The sequence below is a fragment of the Musca domestica genome, unplaced genomic scaffold (assembly GCF_030504385.1).
Source record: "Musca domestica strain aabys unplaced genomic scaffold, Musca_domestica.polishedcontigs.V.1.1 34, whole genome shotgun sequence".
In the NCBI taxonomy this organism is placed as follows: domain Eukaryota; kingdom Metazoa; phylum Arthropoda; class Insecta; order Diptera; family Muscidae; genus Musca; species Musca domestica.
This window is the reverse complement of record NW_026712313.1, coordinates 1,002,566-1,009,328: the sequence shown is the minus strand read 5'-3', so window position 1 is coordinate 1,009,328 and position 6,763 is coordinate 1,002,566. Positions and strand designations below refer to the sequence as shown.

Genomic DNA, 6,763 nt, shown 5'->3' with positions numbered 1-6,763 from the left:
GTGCAAGTTAACATTTTGTTATAGCCCCCATATAACGGTACCTCCCGATGTTCGGTATTTTGATGATTTTAGCTACATTATTCATCGATTTTTTTTTAGTTTCGCATTTGAATATTGTAATGGCTTATGACAAAAGTTACCTATGCAGGTCCATGTTGTCATATAGACCCTAATATGAAAGCTACATTCGGTTTTTTTAAGATTTTAACAGAATTTTTAACGGATTTTATTGTTTTTGAGATTTGCCAAATTCGTTCCAAATGGTGGAAGATATTCAAAGTTCTGCTCGGCCGAACTTACAGCTTTTTCAATTGTTTTTTATACACTCAGCCATATGGCTATAGAGGGTATATATCATTTGATACGTTTGTCTGACTGTCTGATGTACACGATAACTCTCGAAGGGAGTATACGATTTGATGCAACCATGGTACATAGTAATATTATCGTCAAACTTAGATCGAGTTCAGAGATGGGCAATATCGGTCCACTCCTTCTGGAACCTCTCCCACAAATGGTTGAAATTTTCAAAAAAAAATATTTTACTGCACAGAAAGATAAAGAATAATCCGATTTTGGTTTAATTTTACAAGTCCTCATTTTTTCATCAGTGCAGCTATGAAAATGGGTAAGATCGGTCCATCAAGTACATTCATCAAAAGGGGCGAAATTTTCAAAATAGACGTTTTACTGCACATACAGAGAATAATCCGATTTTGCTCAACCTTTGCAAATCATAATATTTGCGTCTGTTCTAGGTCAGGTACCTCACCCACAAAGGGTAAATATTTTGATTGTCTTCAAACTTCACACATCCCAAAATTTATATTAACCCAAGGCCTGGTGTTAAGATGGACAATATCGGTCTACTCCTTCTAGTATCTCCCCCCACAAAGAGTAGAAAATATTGAATATCCATGAAGCTTATAATACGCGAAATTAATATTAGATTCTATTGAGACTTGGTATATTTCAATATTTCCATCAACACAAGATTTGTTATAAAGATGGTAGAGATCGGACCATTCCTTCTGGTACCCACCACAAGGGGTCAAAGTTTTGGATAACCAAAACGATCATAAAATCCGAAATAAGCATCTCACTCTCTTCAAATTTCACATATCCCATTATTTTTACTAACACAAGATATGATATGAAGATGGGATACATAGGACCACTTCTTCTAGTACCTCCTCCACAAAGGATCAAAATTTTGAATATGCATTAAGCTCATAAAACGTGAAATCAACATCCGATACCATTCAGACTTGGTACATCTCAATATTTCTATCAACACAAGATCTGTTATAAAGATGGTAGGGATCGGATCATTCCTTCTGGTACCTCTGGTCAACGTTTTGAATAAAATCCGAAATAAGCATCTGACTCTCTTCAAATTTCGCATATCCCATTATTTCTACCAACACAAGATCTACTGTGTAGATGGAATATATCGGTCCACTCTTTATAGTATCTCCCCCACAAATTTTCAAATGCGGAATATCCATGAAGCTCATAAAAGGCGAAGTTAACATCCGATTCCAGTCAGACTTGGTACATCTCTTAATTTCTATCAACACAAAATCTGCTATAAAGATGGAAGATATCGGACCATTCCTTCTGGTACCTCTCCCACATAGGGTTCAAGATCTTGAACAACAAAACGCTCAAAGAAAGCGAAAAAAGGATCCATCTCTCTTCAAAGCTCACACATACAAGCATTTTTGGTAACACAAGATCTGTTGTGAACCAACAACCTTGCTTTCCATAATACTTCAGACAAAATAGTCGAACGGATTGGCATCCGGAGATTTTGGTGGCCATTGTGCGCTGGAAATGAAGCGAGGAACCACATTTTGTAACCATTCGCAAAATATTTAGGGGTTCAAATGAACCAAAAACAAAAAAAAATCTTGGAATCCCAATCGACACGCTTGAGAAGAGAGTTAAGGACAGGGAAGAATTCTAGCATTTTGGATGACCATTATATTTAGCTGTAATATGGACCACAACAACTAACAGCACGACGGAGTGCGTAAATGTCCCTGGTCAAAATTCTAAGGGTAATATCTGGGCAGTGCTCCGTGACATAATTTCAGAAGCGAAATCTTCCAATATGGATTTGGACATAAGGGGGCTTATAACATATTTTAGTGTTGTAGGGTATCACATGGTAGGCCCCACACGACTATAGCCTTTGCTTACTAGGTTTTTAAATGAATATTGAAAAATCTGCGCTTTTGCTCCGGAAATTTTAAAAAGTCTGGAGTCTTTAAAAATTCACTTTATTTTGCAAAGTTCTTCTCAATAACAATTCTTAAAGGACCCACTATTTTTGAATAAGAGATTCAAAAAAAAAAACAAAAAAAAATCTGAGGAAATCTCCAGGATATCTCCAGGATATCTTGTTTTTTTTTATAAATTGAATTTAAAATTATTTTTTTTTCAAAAACCACTGGGTTATCCTTTAAGGTATAATACAATATTTTATATATCCCATTATTTTTAATAATTTATTTTACTGTTTTTTGTTTCTTTTTTATATAAATTTTTGTGTATCACAATTAATTTTTCATGAAACTATTTCTCTACCAAATTATTTATTTTTAAACTTTCCATTTCTCCACTTTAAATATTTTATTAACCACATATATTTTTTTATCCACAACAACTCACTCTCTGATTTAATTGCGCGGTTTTTTATTTTTGTTTATTATCCGAACATGTCCTTTCAAACAGTTTTAAACAAATAACTGTTTGGCTGGTTATTGAAAACAACAGCAAAAAAGGAGCAACAACCATTGACTTGGGTAAAGAAACCCTGAAACGAATAAAAACTGGAAAAACTCTCACTAAAAATACAAAAAGAAAAAAAAAAAACAAAAGTGAAAAATATGAAAAACCCCTGAGTCCGCCAAGAGACAACAGTAATAACAAATAAAAAAACAACCAACTACAACATTGTGGAAAAAACTGTCATTAGAAGCAATGGGGGGAGCAAGGAGCGAGCGTATTAAAAACAAATGGTTTCTAGGGTTTCACCTCCCCTCTTCCCCACAGAAAAAAAAAACAAATTCAAATGCAATTTTATTATAGTGACTGAATATTCTACTACTACTACTATCAACCATAAAAGCTCTACTGTTTTTATGGAACGTGGTCATATTACAAAACAGCTGAGTGAGTGTGTGTGAGTATGCATGTGGGGGTGTCTTGTGGTTATTACCTTTCCATGGCATATCTAAAACAAATCCTCATTAAATATTAATAATTAAATGTCATTTTGAGTTTTATGTTTCTCACCATGGTTCTAGTGGTGCTAGTGGCAACTTTTTCTTTAGGTTTACCTGAAATCCATCAAAGTTTCACCCCATGCCCGGTAGTTTCATTCTATTTCATGCTTACCAGGTCACTCAGTCATATCCTCATTCATTTATTCATAGACAGACTGGCCATCGTTGTCTGTCTATGCGGCAGTCAGACAGTCTGATTGTATGGGAAATCACCAGCACTCCCCCAACCCACTCTTCACCTAATATTTACAAGCGATGGCATACAAGTGTAATAGGGATTGCCGAAAACGGGGAAACACGAGTGCTTATGTTTATGAAGTGTAATCAATAATTCCCTCAATACCGATAAGTCCCCAGGTGCTAAGGCTTTTTTAGGTTGAATAAAAAAGTGGATTTTCATAAAAGATTTCCAGACTAAATGTCATGGCCTTTTTTATATTTTTCATGTCCCGGTCAAGAATATTGGATTTTTTAAAAATTTTTCCAGCTAAAAACTAATTGTGGAATTTAAAAAAAATATTTCTAATGTCCCATATAAACTGTAGATTTTTAAGAGTATTTATGGACTACAATTTCCGATTTTTGAAAAAAGTACTTTTGAGGACTTTTTGAACAAAAATTATGATTTTTTTTAAAGAGCTCAAATAATTCCTGGTGGGAAATCTTGAATTTTTTCGTATATATTTTCAAGGTCTTGCCGAAGGATTTTCGAAGATATTTTTTCAGAAAACTTCTGACTGAACATTGAAAGAAAATTGAATTTTAACGACAATTTTTTCAAAGTCACAGCCAATGTTTTTAAGAAACTTTTCAAAAAATACCAAATATTTTTTTTAGAATTTTTTCACGAAAATCATTGAATTCCTTTGAAATTTTTCAATGACCTTCTGACCGAAAATCTCGATCTTAAAAAATGTTTTTTAATTTTTAAAAATTTTCTTGTAAATAATCGTGTAGGATACTTTTCAAGGACCTCTTTACAGAAAATCGTGAATTTTTCGAGAATTTTTTTTAACACCACTAACAAAAAATCTTTAATTTCTTACGAAATATTTTCAAAAGCCTCCTAACCGAAAATTGTGTATTTTAGAAGGATATTAAGGACACTTTTTTAACACCACTCACAAAAAAACTTTAATTTCTTACGAAATGTTGTCAAAAACCTCTTAATCGAAAATCGTGTATTTAAAAAAATATATTTTTATTACCGAAGAAATAAATAGATCGTGGATTTTTTTAAAAAAAAATCGGGGATTTTTAATTACACTTTTAACCCAAAATTGGGGTTTTTCAAAAATTCCGAAGATTTTTGTAGAATTTTTCAAGGGCCCTTTGACTGGAAATCGTTAAATCCTTATAAAATTTTTCATCTAACCTTCTGACCGAAAATCGTAGTTTTAAAAAATAGTTTTTAAGGTATATATTTTTAAAGATTCCCTCGTCAAAAATCGTGTATTTAAGAATATTTTTAAAGGACCTCTAGAATTTTTTAAGAAATGTTTTCAATGACTTGCAGATCGAAAATCGCGGACCTAAAGAAATATTTTAAGGACTCCTCGGTAGTAAATAAATAGTTGATTTTTAAAGATATTTTTAAAGAATTTGTTGGTAAAAAATCGGGGTTTTTTTATGTTTAATTTCCAATGACCCTTTTGATCCAAAATTATGTATTTTGGTGAATTTTTTCAAGGATCAAGGGACTAAACATTTTCCGTGACATCCTTCCGAAAGACTTGAATTTTAAAGGGTATTTTCAAGGACTCTCCGACAATGAGTAAATCATGGATTTTTAAGAATATTTTTAAGATTTCCAAAGAAACAATTTCAATGTTTTGTAGGATTTTTTAAGGACGGTTTGACCTGAAACTGTATTTTTTGGATATTACTTTTTAAATCTTCTTGACTAAATATGCGATTGCATGACAAAAATATCAGAGATTTTTAAGAAGTTTTTTCTTGATTAGATTTTTAGAGAATTTTTTTAAGGATTTCCTGAACGAAAATCAAGGGTTTTGAGTAATTCTTTCAGAGATTTCTTCAGAATATTTTTACAAGGACTTCCCGGAACAAAGTCGTGTATTTGATTAAAAATCCTGGATCTTTTAAAATATTTTTTCATGTCTTCCTCATCGGATATCGTTTTTTTCTAAAAAAAAATCAGTGTCCTTTAGGCCAAACGTCCCAAATGTTTGAGAATATTGTAGTCAACATCGTCGATTAATATTAATATTTTACAAGGCATTCCTGGACCAAAATCGCACACTTTTAGTAATTTGACCCAATTTTTTTTTCAACCCAAATTTTTAACGAAATATATCATTTTTCAAAATTTTTTTCATTGGGCTCTTGCCAGAAATTTGTAGATATAATAATTTATATATTATAAGAATTTTTTAAAAATATTTTTTCAAGAAAACTCCTGACCTATAATTTTGGAAAAAGTCCGAAATGGTTTTTCTTTCAATAGCAATTTTCCAAAATCCTGACACAAAATTGTGGTTTCTTTTTAATATTTCAATGGCCTTCTGAAAATCGTGAAAATAGTAAGGCAAATATTTCATGAACCTTCTGACAGAACATTTTATCGAAAATTTGGGATTTTTTTTTAGAATTTTTTAAAGAATCTTCTCACGGAAAATCGAAGATTGTAAGGAATGTTTTTCAGGGACCTCGTGGCACAAACTTGTTTATTTTTTAAGAAAATGTTCTCAAAGACCTCGATACTGAAAATTGTTTAATTAACACTCTACAATAAGCTCTACATTAAGAATGGTGATTTTTTTAATGAACAATTTTCCAATGACCTTTTGAACGAAAATTAATTTTTTTTACCTTCTTGCCGTACATTGCGTTTTTAAAAACAGTTTCCAACGAACTTTTTCCATTGCATTCTAACCGAAAAAATTTTTTCAACTATTTATTTTTTAATTATTTATTATTTATTTTATTTTAAGAAATTTTTCAACCTCGAAAAGATATCGATTATTTAGAAAATATTTTTCAAGTACCTTCTTATTTTAGAAAATTATTACAAGGTTTTTCCGGACCATGATCGCGGCTTTTAAGTCTAAAAAAATTCAAGAGGCCTACAATAAATATTTTTAAAAATTATTTTTCGAGGACGAATGTCATGGATTTCTTTGAAAAAATATTTTTAAGGACCTTCATAATGAACAATGTTGTTAAAAGGTATTATAAAAATATTTTTTAAGAACTCCCTGATCCTAACTTGTAGTTTTTTTTAACGTTAAAAGGACCTCCTGTCGAAATTCCGTTGAAAAATCGTAGATTGTGGAATTTTTCCTGGTTGAAAATCAGAGAATCATACTTTTCGAAGATCAGAACAAAAAATCGAGGATTTTTAAAAAAATGATTTTTTAACAATGTTTTTGTGTGGAATTGATTGGTTTACACGTGAACTTCTATTTATCTTGGAAACGAAGCCACAATATTTTTTTATTATTATTATT

General features: G+C 31.4%; 1 protein-coding gene across 1 annotated transcript in view; it reads right to left on the bottom strand.

Moving 5' to 3' along the window:
• LOC101889377 (titin) overlaps positions 1–6,763 on the bottom strand; it is a 113,527-nt gene that overhangs the window by 24,664 nt on the left and 82,100 nt on the right. The window lies entirely within an intron of this gene.